General features: G+C 49.8%; 1 long non-coding RNA gene across 1 annotated transcript in view; it reads right to left on the bottom strand.

Annotated features, from left to right (window-relative positions):
• The window catches only part of LOC142486027 (uncharacterized), a 115,661-nt gene that overhangs the window by 93,832 nt on the left and 4,064 nt on the right, over positions 1-17,765 (bottom strand). Inside the window, exon 2 of the long non-coding RNA XR_012798763.1 lies at positions 14,589-14,678. This is a non-coding gene — a long non-coding RNA (uncharacterized LOC142486027). The remainder of the gene's footprint in view (positions 1-14,588; positions 14,679-17,765) is intronic.

Here is a 17,765-nt window from a genome sequence, read left to right as displayed (position 1 = left end):
ATACCAGGACTCCTGTGTGCGCACCTGCACAAGCGGCTCATACCAGGACTCCTGCGTGCGTACCTACACAAGCGGCTCATACCAGGACTCCTGTGTGCGCACCTGCACAAGCGGCTCATACCAGGACTCCTGCGTGCGCACCTGCACAAGCGGCTCATACCAGGACTCCTGCGTGCGCACCTGCACAAGCGGCTCAAACCAGGACTCAGGTGTGTGCACCTGCACAAGCGGCTCAAACCAGGACTCCGGTGTGTGCACCTGCACAAGCGGCTCATACCAGGACTCTGGCGTGCGCACCTGCACAAGCGGCTCAAACCAGGACTCAGGTGTGTGCACCTGCACAAGCGGCTCAAACCAGGACTCCGGTGTGTGCACCTGCACAAGCGGCTCATACCAGGACTCTGGCGTGCGCACCTGCACAAGCGGCTCAAACCAGGACTCCGGTGTGTGCACCTGCACAAGCGGCTCATACCAGGACTCTGGCGTGCGCACCTGCACAAGCGGCTCAAACCAGGACTCCGGTGTGTGCACCTGCACAAGCGGCTCATACCAGGACTCTGGCGTGCGCACCTGCACAAGCGGCTCATACCAGGACTCTGGCGTGCGCGCCTGCACAAGCGGCTCATACCAGGACTCTGGCGTGTGCACCTGCACAAGCGGCTCATACCAGGATTCTGGAGCTGCGAGCAACAGCGGCTCTTTGCAGCATGGCCTCCCTTCTGCCCTACGGAACAAGCAACTCCTTGGAGAGCGGACATCCAGGCTACAGCGAGAGAGAGGGGCGCAGACACCTCCCGTGAACCGATTAATAAGTAGTCAGGTAAACCCCCTTCTATAATACAGAAACATCCTAGCCGCTACCTCAGCTAAGGTAGGGCAGAAAGACACCACCTGGGGAGGAAAGGACGGGGTATTTATGGTCCTCCAACAGGTATAGGTTGCTGTCCTATATCAGCTGGAGGGTGGCATTTAACCCATTGGTGACCACTAGGGGAAAAACCAGTACACAGGTTGTTTGTCGATGTACGATACTGACGCGTGCAGGTACTGGTACAATAATAAGACTAATTATGGCAATTTGTTAAGCAGCATTCTGCAGAAAATACTCTGCCACCTTTCGCATGAGAACACAGATTTGCACGCACGAACGACAGAAAAGGTAGACTGCCCCATCATGCATTAGCGGCCTCTCAAGCACTGAAAGAGTTAACCACCTACTTGATAACTTAACTCCAGATTGTTGAGTGCACGGCGAGGCTGCTTTCATGGCTGAGTGCCTCTCGTTCTTTATTTTTCCATTTAATAATGGCGCAGAACATTAACTACGCGTGCAACGGGAATTTGTTTAGGTCGGGAAACGTTATAATGACTGCACGCCTAAAGCGGATAATAACTGTGCTAATAAATACGTTATGAATAAATGAACGATCTTCAACGCGCAGCAGCCGGCTTACAAATTATTTTGCACAGTTTGAAAATGGATAAGCGCTTAAAAAAAACAAACAAATACCAGTAATGAGAAAGCGCACCTGGCCCTTTCCTCAGCGTACAGAAAACGAGGCTGGAACGGAAGCTCCGCACTCCCTTCTTACTGAGTGAAGGAAGCGATGGGAACGTGGCCAACTCCCCCGCACTCCCTTCTTACTGATCCCGTGCACCGAGTGAAGGAAGCGATGGGAACGTGGCCAACTCCCTCGCACTCCCTTCTTACTGATCCCGTGCACAGAGTGAAGGAAGCGATGGGAACGTGGCCAACTCCCTCGCACTCCCTTCTTACTGATCCCGTTCACCGAGTGAAGGAAGCGATGGGAACGTGGCCAACTCCCCCGCACTCCCTTCTTACTGATCCCGTGCACCGAGTGAAGGAAGCGATGGGAACGTGGCCAACTCCCCCGCACTCCCTTCTTACTGATCCCGTTCACCGAGTGAAGGAAGCGATGGGAACGTGGCCAACTCCCCCGCACTCCCTTCTTACCGATCCCGTTCACCGAGTGAAGGAAGCGATGGGAACGTGGCCAACTCCCTCGCACTCCCTTCTTACTGATCCCGTGCACCGAGTGAAGGAAGCGATGGGAACGTGGCCAACTCCCTCGCACTCCCTTCTTACCGATCCCGTGCACCGAGTGAAGGAAGCGATGGGAACGTGGCCAACTCCCCCGCACTCCCTTCTTGCCGATCCCGTGCACCGAGTGAAGGAAGCGATGGGAACGTGGCCAACTCCCTCGCACTCCCTTCTTACTGATCCCGTGCACCGAGTGAAGGAAGTGATGGGAACGTGGCCAACTCCCTCGCACTCCCTTCTTACCGATCCCGTGCACCGAGTGAAGGAAGCGATGGGAACGTGGCCAACTCCCCCGCACTCCCTTCTTACCGATCCCGTTCACCGAGTGAAGGAAGCGATGGGAACGTGGCCAACTCCCTCGCACTCCCTTCTTACTGATCCCGTGCACCGAGTGAAGGAAGTGATGGGAACGTGGCCAACTCCCTCGCACTCCCTTCTTACCGATCCCGTGCACCGAGTGAAGGAAGCGATGGGAACGTGGCCAACTCCCCCGCACTCCCTTCTTACCGATCCCGTTCACCGAGTGAAGGAAGCGATGGGAACGTGGCCAACTCCCCCGCACTCCCTTCTTACTGATCCCGTGCACCGAGTGAAGGAAGCGATGGGAACGTGGCCAACTCCCCCGCACTCCCTTCTTACTGATCCCGTGCACCGAGTGAAGGAAGCGATGGGAACGTGGCCAACTCCCCCGCACTCCCTTCTTACTGATCCCGTGCACCGAGTGAAGGAAGCGATGGGAACGTGGCCAACACCCTCGCACTCCCTTCTTACTGATCCCGTTCACCGAGTGAAGGAAGCGATGGGAATGTGGCCAACTCCCTTGCACTCCCTTCTTACTGATCCCGTGCACCGAGTGAAGGAAGCGATGGGAACGTGGCATACTCCCCCGCACTCCCTTCTTACTGATCCCGTTCACCGAGTGAAGGAAGCGATGGGAACGTGGCCAACTCCCCCGCACTCCCTTCTTACTGATCCCGTTCACCGAGTCAAGGAAGCGATGGGAACGTGGCCAACTCCATCGCACTCCCTTCTTACTGATCCCGTGCACCGAGTGAAGGAAGCGATGGGAACGTGGCCAACTCCCTCGCACTCCCTTCTTACTGATCCCGTGCACCGAGTGAAGGAAGCGATGGGAACGTGGCCAACTCCCCCGCACTCCCTTCTTACTGATCCCGTGCACCGAGTGAAGGAAGCGATGGGAACGTGGCCAACTCCCCCGCACTCCCTTCTTACTGATCCCGTTCACCCAGTGAAGGAAGCGATGGGAACGTGGCCAACTCCCTTGTTTAGGGCCCCGGCGCCCTTATCTAATACGCGGAGAAGCTGCTTCCCCGGCGCTGGACAAGATTTGAGTTCCAACATTGTGAATGTATGTGTGCATCATATTATTTCTATCGCGCCCCGCAGCGCTTTTCTAAATGACAATACAAGGAAAATAACGTACAATCGCTGGGGATTACCGCAACAGGAAGACCCTTCCCCGAAGAGCTCACAATCTAAGTGGGGCGATGGGAGACTCTGTATTTCTGCAGCGGTGGAAAGTAGCTTCATATCATATTGAGAAGGGGCCGGTGTGTCTGAAGAAGGTTGGATTCATGCAGAGGTTATAGCCATCCTATAAGAGAGCCGTTAGCTCTGTATTCATGATCGTAAAGGTCAAACCCACATGCATAACCCCACAGTCCCACATAAACACCCATTGGGAATGACTCGTTAAAGTGCGTTGACGGTTAACACACCCGATCCCGCGTTTACGACCACGGACTGGAAGCGCAGTTAACGCCAGGTTGGGTGCGTTAACCCGTAACAGATCATATTGATTCTCCGCCATAGAGACCCCCAACTCAAAGACAGATCTCCAGGCCGAGCGTCCCATGCAAACAAGAGACAGCTCCGGAGAAGATCTACCATGTACTGGCACAGACCCATGCGGGGACGTCTAGCGGTGAATGGGAAACACTGGCCTGTGTCATCAGCATCCTCCCTAGTGCTGAAACTGAAGCAGTAATGTATTCTGGGATCAGCTGGTCTTTGTCTAAAACGTTGATTTTGCCATATTTTTCCATTTTCCCATTCTACCTACATTATGGGTCACCACTGCAACTATTCCAGATATAGATAACCCCCCTGACGAAGTCGTGACATCACGACAAAACGCACGGGGACGTTAAGGTTGCATACCACGTCACCACGCCAGAACCAGGATTGATACGGAGCCGAGGAGGAACCTAACAGCACACTACCGGGTTGCCGGAGGACCTGAATGTGAGGAGACACAACCTGCTCAGGTTCCTGAAGCATGGCCAGCATCTCAGACCATCTTGGACGGCAATTTCTCCACTCTGCCTGTTGTATGGGGCATGAGCTTGACTCATAACATGCCTTTATACCACTGACATTTGTGAGTGTGATACTTTTATTTTGTCCAGAAGATTAAATTGTTAGTTGGATTTCACACACGGAGCGTGCACTTGTTGTTCTCTCTTGTGTATAGATATATATGTGTGCGTTTGTATATCAAATCAAATAAGCTTTATTGGCATGACGAAAGAACATTTCAGTATTGCGATAGCATGAATAGGGGGTAGGGTACAATGATTACCCAGTATATAATATATATATATATCAGCATTTTAAATGGCCTCTTCCAGTAAACACAACTTTCACAACCGGTAAAACAGAAATGATTCAGCGAGCATTGGAGATCGCCACTTTAAAGAAAAGTACTTTGCATAACTTAATGGCAAGGTGTCAGGGTAAAGTGTACTACAGCCGGTGTTTAAACCACTTCACGGCAGAAGAGAAGCTCTTCACGGAACTGCTCCACCAGAGAAAGACAAGTTTGTTCAGGACCTTCCCAACAAATCTCAAATACCTAATCCTACATTTGCTTTAGCGAGAAGCTTCAAGGGTGGCAGGAAAGCACCCCCCTCCCGAGGACAGCGGCGCCAGAATATCGACACAAGTCTCTCCATCTTATTAGGACGGTATTAACGGCGTGTGGACCAGTCTGATTCGTTTAGGGTTTTTCAACCAGGGTTCCTAGGAGCACTTGGGTTCCCTGCAATTTTCAGGTAATTTCAAATTGTACCAAATACAGAAGAATTTACCATACATCTTATCTCAGGCGCGCTATTAGAGAGGGTTGGGGGTTCCTTACAATGCATCTCATCTCAGGCGCGCTGTTAGAGAGGGTTGGGGTCCCTTACAATGCATCTGATGTCAGACGCGCTATTAGAGAGGGTTGGGGTTCCTTACAATGCATCTGATCTGAGACGCGCTATTAGAGAGGGTTGGGGTTCCTTACAATGCATCTAATCTCAGACGCGCTATTAGAGAGGGTTGGGGTTCCTTACAATGCATCTAATCTCAGACGCGCTATTAGAGAGGGTTGGGGTTCCTTACAATGCAACTGATCTCAGAAGCACTATTAGAGAGAGTTGGGGTTCCTTACAATGCATCTGATCTCAGACACACTATTAGAGAGAGTTGGAGTTCTTTACAATGCATCTGATCTCAGACACGCTATTAGAGAGGGTCGGGGTCCCTTACAATGCATCTGATCTCAGGCGCGCTAGTAGAGAGGGTTGGAGTTCCTTACAATGCATCTGATCTGAGACGCGCTATTAGAGAGGGTTGGGGTTCCTTACAATGCAACTGATCTCAGAAGCGCTATTAGAGAGGTCCGGGGTCCCTTACAATGCATCTGATCTCAGGCACGCTATTAGAGAGGGTTGGGGTTCCTTACAATGCATCTGATCTCAGACGCGCTATTAGAGAGGGTTGGGGTTCCTTACAATGCATCTGATCTCAGGCACGCTATTAGAGAGGGTTGGGGTTCCTTACAATGCATCTGATCTCAGAAGCGCTATTAGAGAGGGTCGGGGTCCCTTACAATGCATCTGATCTCAGGCACGCTATTAGAGAGGGTTGGGGTTCCTTACAATGCATCTGATCTCAGGCACGCTATTAGAGAGGGTTGGGGTTCCTTATAATGCATCTGATCTCAGACGTGCTATTAGAGAGGGTTGGGGTTCCTTATAATGCATCTGATCTCAGACGTGCTATTAGAGAGGGTTGGGGATCCTTACAATGCATCTGATCTCAGGCACGCTATTAGAGAGGGTTGGGGTTCCTTACAATGCATCTGATCTCAGAAGCGCTATTAGAGAGGGTCGGGGTCCCTTACAATGCATCTGATCTCAGGCACGCTATTAGAGAGGTTCGGGCTTCCTTACAATGCATCTGATCTCAGGCACGCTATTAGAGAGGGTTGGGGATCCTTACAATGCATCTTCACATAGGGTTCCTTAACTAAAAAAAGGTTGGAAACCACTGGCTTAGTTGAAGGGGATCTGGGAAAGCAACGGATCAGCCCACTGCAGCACCCTGAACCCCAAACTCCTGTTGCAGCCCTGGGGATGAAGTAACCAGGAAGAAATGCTGCTCTCTGAAGTGGGTGAACCCCTGTTAAATTCCGATTCCCGCTGGTTGTGAACACTAGCACTTCCCTGCGCCTCAGGGATCAAAGCTACGATGTTATTCCTGCAACGGTTAAAGCACAGCGAGGAGGGGCGTGCGGCGCCTGGGAAAAAGGAATTAAAAAGCTTGGCAGTGTAGAGCTAAATATACAGAAGGTACCAGTTGAATCCACCAAAAACATGATAATTGCTTTCATAGACAACACATTATTTAGCAACTTAGCAATGTTAGAAGACAGCGACTCCAGTACTTAGCACCCATTTGTTACATTGTCGCATGTGGCACTCCAGTTTGTAAATATTTTAGCAGTTTGTGTGAAACTTGATGGATCTGCGCAGTTACCCGAAATATCCCCTCCTTTGTTAGAGAAAAGAAACCTTACAATCTCACAGCACACGGATCCGGGTCCGTGGCAGAAGAGGACTGGTCCAGAAAGGTCATCCACAAACATTTGTGAGTAAGTAACTGTCCCATGAACCCAGACACTTCCAATGTAATTCTTCCCGTTGGTTTACCACCTCCATGAACCCCTCCCCCCCCCTGTACTGTCTCTGTACGTTCTTCCTACTTACCACCTCCCTGAACCCCCCCCGTACTGTCTCTGTACATTCTTCCTACTTACCTCCTCCCTGAACACCCCCCCCCACACTGTCTCTGTGCGTTCTTTCTACTTACCACCTCCCTGAACATCCCCCCCTACTGTCGCTGTCCGTTCTTCCTATTTACCTCCTCCCTGAACACCCCCCCCCCACTGTCTCTGTACGTTCTTCCTACTTACCTCCTCCATGAACACCCCCCCTACTGTCTCTGTACGTTCTTCCTACTTACCACCTCCCTGAACCCCCCCTACTGTCTCTGTACGCTCTTCCTACTTACCTCCTCCCTGAACATCCCCCCCTACTGTCTCTGTACGTTCTTCCTACTTACCTCCTCCCTGAACATCCCCCCCTACTGTCTCTGTACGTTCTTCCTACTTACCTCCTCCCTGAACACCCCCCTACTGTCTCTGTACGTTCTTCCTACTTACCACCTCCCTGAATATCGCCCCCCTACTGTCTCTGTACGTTCTTCCTACTTACCACCTCCCTGAACATCCCCCCTACTGCCCTACTGTCTCTGTACGTTCTTCCTACTTACCTCCTCCCAGAACATCTCCCTACTGTCTCTGTACGTTCTTCCTACTTACCTCCTCCCTGAACATCCCCCCCACTACTGTCTCTGTACGTTCTTCCTACTTACCACCTCCCTGAACATCCCCCTCCCACTACTGTCTCTGTACATTCCTCCTACTTACCACCTCCCTGAACATCCCCCCTACTGTCTCTGTACGTTCTTCCTACTTACCTCCTCCCTGAACACTCCCCCCCTACTGTCTCTGTACGTTCTTCCTACTTACCACCTCCCCGAACACCCCCCCTACTGTCTCTGTACGTTCTTCCTACTTACCTCCCCCCTGAACACCTCCCCTACTGTCTCTGTACGTTCTTCCTACTTACCACCTCCCCGAACACCCCCCCTACTGTCTCTGTACGTTCTTCCTACTTACCTCCTCCATGAACACCCCCCCTACTGTCTCTGTACGTTCTTCCTACTTACCCCCTCCCAGAACATCCCCCTACTGTCTCTATACCTTCTTCCTACTTACCTCCTCCCTGAACCCCCCCCACTGTCTCTATACGTTCTTCCTACTTACCTCCTCCCTGAACATCCCCCCCACTACTGTCTCTGTACGTTCTTCCTACTTACCTCGTCCCTGAACCCCCCCCCCCCCACTGTCTCTGTACATTCTTCCTACTTACCTCCTCCCTGAACACCCCCCCCCCTACTGTCTCTGTACGTTCTTCCTACTTACCTCCTCTCTGAATACCCCCCCTACTGTCTCTGTGTCAGGGGAGACCAGGCAATTTACACCTGTTTTCCAGGATCATTCATTGAGCAAAACAAGTTAATGAACTAAATTGTACATTTATTCACAGGAATAGGCAAACACACAATGATACACAAACTACACTTACTTGGAAACTGGGGTAACAACCTAGACTCTTCCAGGCAGCTTTCACTGAAGCAGACCCTTTCTTGCTGGACACTTGAAACTTACCGAGCCTGAGAATCTTAGAGAGCTGGAGAAATAACTATCTGATGGCCGTACGAGTTTTTAATACTTCTGAATTTTATTTAAAAAAATACTATAGCCCAATCCAAAGTGTGAGAAATGTCTCCGCAGCCACTCAGAGCAGGGCTCATCTGGCTGATGATGTCAGAGGCAGGGGGCGTGTTGAGCTAGCTTGAAAAAAAACGGGTGGGTGGGAAATATGAATCAGCCAATGGGAAATGTGCCCATCAGCAGCATCTTCTCCCCAGCTAACCCATTGTCGGCTCGACTCTGTCTGGTGGGGCAAATGGAAATGCAAAGAGCGTCCATTGATCCCAGGACGTGGATACTTGAATCCTTCCCTCCTGTCCAAATGGTCTTGACACCTCAGACATCCTCTGGGGCTTTCATCTCAGGATGTCCTGCCAGACCTACTGGCACCAATTGGTAGCCCCAGTGCCTTGTCAGAGCATTGGTTCTGTAGCCCCAGTGGCCTGTCAGAGCATGGGTTCTGAAAGTCCCATCTCATTTCTGTGCACAAGCAAGTATGTTTTAAAACACACAATTATAATACAATGTACACTTTAAAAATATCCTAAGTTATGCTGGTATGGGGAATAGAATAAAAAAACTGCACTTTATTTCTTACTAGCCATATTCCCCACACACTATAAAATAGACTTAGGACTGGACTTTACAAGCCCCCTCACAACCTTGTAGATGGTTGGAGTACCCCCAGAACCTCTACGCAGGTTCTGGGTTACCTGTACAGTAATTGGGTATCCCCCCTAGCCTGGGGACCCCTTATAGTTACAGGGATACTTTACATCCCTTTGCACAATTTACCTTTCTGGGCTGCGCTGAAGCAGGGAACCCTAGTGGTGAGTCGCGCAAATGTTTTCAAGGGGGAGATATTACCGAGACAATGTGTCTACATGCATCCAGGAATCCGACCTGATTCCTGGGTACATTTTTAGGGAAACCAGCAACTCTGGCCCCTGACGAGATAGACACAATCTGACAACACTTTCTCCACAAACCCCCCTTCAAACTCATACCACAACAATCCCTGCTTGCTGGCATCCCTGGAAAGGTAAAACACAAAAATTCTTTATTGTCGCATAATTACAGGTAAATTAAGATGTACGTACATGTATGTATCTTTATTTATACAGCTCCATCTATGTACATAGCGCACCATAGCAGTAATACACGTGACATAATCATAAAACACACACTGGGAATAAGACTTGAAAGTTACATTAGGAAACAGAGTCCCTGCCCCGAAGAGCTTACACTCTACGTGGTAAGTAGGAAGAACGTACAGAGACAGTTGGAAGGTGTTCCGGTAAGTGCGTCTGCAGGGGGTGAAGGTTGATGTATGAGATGTACAGTATCAGCCACACAAAACATCGCCATCTACAAACTGCGCAACACAAACCCGGCGTCAGAACAATTTCTGGACAGATCCCAACACTTCACCCTCCATTCTTTTCCCTTCTCTGCTGCGTTATCGCCTCAAGCGTAATTATTTGCATAATAACTGTCAAACTCAAACGTGCCAGAATCCCCCTTCCCCTCCCCAGATATGTTTTTCTCCATCACAACAAATGATCCCCTTTGCTTCTGCACCTCTGCCCCCACAACTACTATCTTCCATCGAGCCTCTCTATTCCCATCCCCTGCCAACCTACACAACTAGTCACGGAAGTTTCCAGGGCAACAAGGCCCGAAGAAGCAGCGTCAGTATCATCACGCCCTCCCCGTTATCTTACTGTTGGTCAGAGAGCATTAATAAAGAATAGGGCTCTGTGCATGAAAGGTGAAGACAATTATCTTTCTAAACAAGGAGATCTACATCTTGTTACCCCAAAGCATTATGCGCTTAAAACAGAGGCACAGAGAACTAGACCATGAACTCTGATAAGTCATCGCACTCAAACAAAATGGCGGCTCAAAAAAACACTGCCCACTTATCCAAGAGATTTGGGGACGGCTACAATAAATTGCATAAGAATGCGGAGAACATGGGGCATAATCCAGCAGAGGACGAGTAAGATGAAACTACTAATTACGAACCATAGCAGAGGCAATCAAATTCATGGCTCCCGGGGGGAGATGGAATTCCGGCTAAAAGTTGGGGAAGAAGTAAAGACAATTCTTGCAACAAAAAAAAAAAACACTTTACACGCTGCTTGAAGAACAGGAAAATTCCGGAAATAATAAGAGCAATTCCGTAGTTACCCACGTCCATACGAAAGGAGACAAAGGAGACCTTCTTACAGAACACTTACAAGATTTTTACGAAGATACTCACTAATTGGCTGCAACTTGCCCGGCCTACCGAGCCAGCGGGATTTCGGAGTGGATGCCACACAATGGACCACATCCAATTTGTGCAAGAAGTGATTTCCTGAAATAATGAATACCATCTCCCACTGATGTTAGGATTTATAGATTATGAAAAAGCGTGTGATCCGGTCTACACCTCAGCCGTTTTAAATGCATTAAGAAGTCAAAATGCTGAAGATGCGTACACTGATAATATAAGGAACATTTACATAAATGCCACATCAACCATTAGATTATATGACGATACAAGCAAGGTAAGTATTAGCACAGGGGTGTGGCAGGGAGACAACGTGTCACCAGGATCAGCAAGGGAGTGCGGCACGGAGACACCATGTCACCAGGATCAGCGAGGGAGTGCGGCAGGGAGACACCGTGTCACCAGGATCAGCGAGGGAGTGCGGCAGGGAGACACTGTGTCACCAGGATCAGCGAGGGAGTGTGGCCGGGAGACACCGTGTCACCAGGATCAGCAATGGAGTGCGGCAGGGAGACACTGTGTCACCAGGATCAGCGAGGGAGTGTGGTCGGGAGACACCGTGTCACCAGGACCAGCGAGGGAGTGTGGCAGGGAGACACCGTGTCACCAGGATCAGCAAGGAAGTGTGACAGGAAGACACCGTGTCACCAGGATCAGCAAGGAGTGTGGCCGGGAGACACCGTGTCACCAGGATCAGCAAGGAAATGTGACAGGGAGACCCCGTGTCACCAAAACATCCCACAGTCACTCTTTAAGAATTGTTCAAGACAATTTGCAGACGACGTTGTTATTTTTAACACAAGTCCATTTGAGCCCGAGCAACAAATACGATAACTTGCCAAAGCAAGTAAGAAAGAGGCCTCCATATTATCTCAGCGAGACCAAAGTGATGTTCAACAAATGTGCCAACTCTGCAAAGATCGAAATAAATGGAATACAACTAGAAGTTCGAAACTGTATCTACCTTGGCCGGTGAGTATCAAGGTATCGAGGTGCATTTAACCTCTTGTTACTGTAATGATAAGCATGGTGGACATCATCACCCACTCCATTTGCATCACCTCTTCATCTGGTTGTTGTCTCCTCTGCAAAGGGACCTTGTTATATTAATGCTCCTGTCGGTTTTATTGTTGCCCCCGTACTTGTGAAAATGCCATATCATTATAATGATGTGTTTTCCATATTGTCCCCTCCCGTTTTACACCATGCTGACAAGTACCTTGGTTCCCTATAAATACTGATTATATATCTATGCCCATATAATAAGTGTTAACATGTATGGGAGATACACAGATATTTTATTGACCCCATGTCTTTTAAAATACATAGGGGGGGGGCTTATTTCCGAAAGTCTTGTGGGCGTGAAATTGGGTTAAAGCCCCTGGAAAAGATTTCAACCACACTCAGCAAAGAGAAAACTCAAATTCCTTGCCACGGGATTATCTTTCTCGGAGAAATGTGGTCCCGTTCGCAGCTTTCGCCAGCAGACATACTTGAAAACGAGAGGTAACTCTCAATGTATTACTTCCTGATAACATATTTTATAAATAAATAAACCCCACAATAATCTGTATTCTTTGGTGTAGGTTACAATTGCCTGCAGATTTGATTGCCCCATAAAGTGTGTGTTGTTTATATTTGCCACAAGGGCAGACAGACATGAACCCAATGTCTTATTACATGAGAAGAGACAATAACAGATAGCAAGTATGCCAAAACCCAAGAACACAGCGACGATTCCTCTGCCCCTGGGAACAGTGCTTCCTAATGGCGTAATAACTGACACAAACTGATTTACGCAAAGGTTAAAACAACTTACAGTACGGTGCTGTGGTGTACAACACAGCGATAGCAATATATAAACTCTGCGCTGTAACTCTGATTGCACCAACAATTACTGGCACATTATGAGGTCCTGGGGAGTGTGGTGGTGTCGTATAAACCTTGTTACTACCAGAAGGGAAACAATGCAATGGGTTACAAGAAGACCGTCTGGCAGCCAATGGGGTTCAAGAGCTTCTGGCAGCAAGTGGGTTTCAAGAGCTTCTGGCGGCCAATGGGGTTCAAGAGCTTCTGGCAGCCAATGGGGTTCAAGAGCTTCTGGCAACCAATGGGGTTCAAGAGCTTCTGGCAGGCAATGGGGTTCAAGACCTTTAGGCAGCCAATGGGGTTCAAGACCTTCTGGCAACCAATGGGGTTCAAGACCTTTAGGCAGCCAATGGGGTTCAAGAGCTTCTGGCAGCCAATGGGGTTGAAGACCTTTAGGCAGCCAATGGGGTTGAAGACCTTCTGGCCGCCAATGGGTTACAAACAACTGTGTATTCACAGCGATCAGTTGGAAAACTCTGCATGTTGTGGTCTTCGGCAGTTCTTCATTTCTAAGTATTACCCTTTGTTCATTCTCCATTAGAAAACCTGCACTTTCCCTTGTTCCCCCTTCCAAACATCATTAGATGGTCCCAGCCCTGGGGAGATGAGGACACGAGGCCTCTGGGGTATAGTTTGGGTTCTGTGCAGGCTCACCAGAGCGGCCGCTGTTCTCATGGAGAGTGGGACAACCTATCACTACAAAAAGGTGGGAGCAGTATTCCTGCCCTAAGATTTATCCCTAGTGGAACTTCCCCACTAGGCTGTCTCTGTCCCTCTTCTCCCTTCTCTCTATTTGGAAATGACACTAAAAAAGACAGCTCACTTATTTTGATGCAACTGCCTTCCACAATTAACCCCAAGTTCATTATACCAGGGGGGGCTCAAATCCAGTCCTCAAGCCTCCCTCCCCCAGGTCAGGTTTTCAGGATATCCCTGCTTCAGCACAGGTGGCTCAATCAGACCCTGCTTCAGCAGAGGTGGCTCAATCAGCCCCTGCTTCAGCACTGGTGGCTCAATCAGTCCCTCCTTCAGCACAGGTGGCTCATTCAGAGGCTCGGTCTTTGACTGAGCCACCTGTGCTGAAGCTGGGATATCCTGAAAACCTGCCCTGTTGCGGGGGCCTTGAGGACTGGCGTTGAGCCCCCCTGCATTATACAGATTGTTTTGATAGATTTACCCAATTCCCAAGAAGTGCAGATTCCCGTGTCTGACCCGTGATAAAAAAATAATCAAGACCCATATATTGATTTCCCAATCCCCCCCCCCTCCCCCATTTTTTCATTCAGTTCTGTTTACACCACTACTAAAAAACAGGGTCGTATTCCAACTCCCCCAAACAAACGTGCTGGGGTTAGGAGCGGGGGAATCATCGGCTTATCCGCCTTCGAGGGAGAAACAGAAGTGCTCGGCGTCCCATCATCTCCCAGAAGGAGGGAACGGCCCCGTTATTCGGTTCTTCCCATTTGGAGAGGACGCAGAGACAGCGTTAAAGCAGCGACGCAGAGAGAACACCCCCCCCCCATCTTCAATGCACACATCAGCATTGTCACATCTCATGTCTGCCATTGTAAACATAGGCTGCGTGTTTGATTTTCTTATCTCCTGCTGCATATGGCTTTGCCAGCAAAAAAAATGTATCATAACATCATTTTAGCAATTAAGCATCGCTGTCTCTTGTGAAGGGCCATATTGACATCATACACGGTGCTGACACTCACATCCCCCCCCCCCTCCTCCCCCGAACCCCTTCTTACTTTATTACAGGACAGCAGTGCTTGCGAGGAGCTGCCAATACAGGGGTATGTATTGTTATTCAGCACGGCAATCCAACTTCTCTATAAAGGCTGCAGAAGAAACAATAAAAAAAAAAAAAATCTTTGCAGCACTGCAACACTCCCCCCCTACCCGTGCCTGTAATAATCTTCCAAAGTCATCAGGGGGGGGAAGACACAATACGGGGCATGCAACACTCCCCCCCTACCCGTGCCTGTAATAATCTTCCAAAGTCATCAGGGGGGTGGGGGGGGGGGGGAGACACAATACAGGGCTTGCAATGCTCCCCCCCCCCTACCCCTCCCTGCCTGTAATAATCTTCCAAAGTCATCAGGGGGGTGGGGGGGGGAGAGACACAATACGGGGCATGCAATGCTCCCCCCCACTACCCGTGCCTGTAATACTCTTCCAAAGTCATCGGGGGGGGGGGGGGGGGGGAGACACAATACAGGTATGCAATGCTCCCCCCCCCTACCCCTGCCTGTAATACTCTTCCAAAGTCATCGGGGGGGGGGGGGGGGGGGGGAAAGACACAATACGGGCATGCAATGCTCCCCCCCCCCCCCCCCACTACCCCTGCCTGTAATACTCTTCCAAAGTCATCGGGGGGGAAGACACAATACAGGCATGCAATGCACGGAGCAAAGCAGCGCGCCGCGTCCACGGGAGGGCGCGCGTGCGCGGGAGAGCCTGCGGTAACTGAAGCGGAAGCACAAACGCACCTTAACCCCTGCGGCTGCCGGACTCGTTGCTCTGGCAGGGAAGGGGTTAATACAAGTATTTGGGGGGGGGCGAGGGGGTACAAAGGGAGTTTGTTAAAGAAGGTGATCAGTGTGTGCTCGCGTCGGAGAAGAAGCGCGTTGTTGCACAGACGAGCGCAATACAGACAGTCCTCGCTATCCAACGTTTCACTTTACAACGAATGGCGTATCCAACGCTTTACAATGCCACCCTAAGGGCCGTTTTTTAATGCCGGAATGCGTTATCCGACGCCTTTATGCGTTACCCGACACCGGAATGCGTTATCCGACGCCTTTATGCGTTACCCGACACCGGAATGCGTTATCCGACGCCGGAATGCGTTATCCGACGCCGGAATGCGTTATCCGACCCCGGAATGCGTTATCCGACCCCTGAATGCGTTATCCGACCCCGGAATGCGTTATCCGACCCCGGAATGCGTTATCCGACCCCGGAATGCGTTATCCGACCACGGAATGCGTTATCCGACGCCTGCATGCGTTATCCGACCCCGGAATGCGTTATCCGACGCCGGAATGCGTTATCCGACCCCTGAATGCGTTATCCGACCCCGTAATGCGTTATCCGACGCGGGAATGCGTTATCCGACGCCGGAATGCGTTATCCGACCCCGGAATGCGTTATCCAACCCCGGAATGCGTTATCCAACCCCGTAATGCGTTATCCGACGCGGGAATGCGTTATCCGACGCCGGAATGCGTTATCCGACCCCGGAATGCGTTATCCAACGCTCACCGCCACTGATTAACATGGGACTCGCTTTACCTATCACTATCACTATCCAGCGCTACTTCCAGAGCGGATTCTGCTGGATAACCCAGGACCGCCTGTAAGTGGGCAGAGGAGAGGCAGCCCTGTGCAGAATGCAGGGGGGCAGTCAGTGTTCCAAACCCTGAGACGGAGGAGCACGCGGGCATCGGCGGACGGAGTTGCAAGAGATTAGCCAGTGTTTGATGACTCACTTGTAATTGGAAAGAGTGTTTTCTCCCCTGTGTGTGCCCCGCGCCGGAGCTCTGTGCAGATGCTGCTATCGTGGGGATGTCCTGCCTCCCGTCCCCGGGAATGTCCCAGCTCCACTTATTTTATTTGATGTGCACCCCCCCCCCCCCAACCCGTCCAAATGTCCTAAAGCAGCAGGGTCCCCCACCTCCCGCATCAGACCCGGCAGGGGGGCTGCATTATACCCGCACCGAAATCCTGGGATCTCGGTGACAGAGTCGCTAACGAGAAACTGGGGGGTGGGAGTTTAACCCCTTCACTTCTCATTGCCCTGAACACTTGGTACCCTGGCATCATTGATATTAATGGCTGGAGACAGTAAGCAGCAATGTCTCTCTGCACCTGCAGTGTGTCCCCCTGTACACACCGGGGTGTGTGTGTGTGTGTGCACCTCTGAGACAGGGTTTCGGATACACTGTACGACACTCCACATTCTACCAGGTGGGGGCGGGGTACTTGTGGGGTCCCCTTGTATATTTGCCGACTGCTCCCCTACACACTGCTCTGCATCATCACTCACCCGAATACACCTCTCTGTGCTACGGGATACACAAAGACAGATACACACACAGTTTGTGCTGTATACAGTATAAGACACACAGTGAGCGCTGTATACAGTATAAATGATACACACAGTGCATGATGTATACAGTATATATAAGACACACAGTGCGTGCTATATACAGTATAAGACACACACCGTGTGTGCTGTATACAGTATATATAAGACACTCCGTGTGCGCTGTATACAGTATATATAAGAGACACACAGTGCATGCTGTATACAGTGTGTGTATATATATATATATATATATATATATATATATATATATATATATATATATATATATATATATATATATATATAAAGACACACAGTGTGTGCTGTATACAGTATATATAAGACACACAGGGCATGCCGTATACAGTATATATAAGAGACACGCAGTGCATGCTGTATACAGTATAAGAAACACAAATGGTGCGCCCTATACAGTATATATAAGATACACAGTGCATGCTGTATACAGTATATATTATAGACACCGTGTGTGTATGTATATATGACACACACCGTGCGTGCTGTATACAGTATAAGAGAGACACTGTGTGTGTTCTAAACAGTAAAATATTAGACACTCACCATGCTTGCTAAATACAGTATATATAAGACACACACAGTGTGTGCTGTATAGTGTATATATAAGAGACACACAGTGCATGCTGTATACAGTATATATAAGACACACACAGTGCATGCGGTATACAGTATATATAAGACACACAGAGTGCATGCGGTATACAGTATATATAAGACACACACAGTGCATGCGGTATAGAGTGTGTGTGTATATATATATATAACACACACAGTGCGTGATGTATACAGTATATAT

Source organism: Ascaphus truei, unplaced genomic scaffold (assembly GCF_040206685.1).
Source record: "Ascaphus truei isolate aAscTru1 unplaced genomic scaffold, aAscTru1.hap1 HAP1_SCAFFOLD_711, whole genome shotgun sequence".
Lineage (NCBI taxonomy): Eukaryota > Metazoa > Chordata > Amphibia > Anura > Ascaphidae > Ascaphus > Ascaphus truei.
This window is presented reverse-complemented; position numbering and strand designations above follow the sequence as displayed.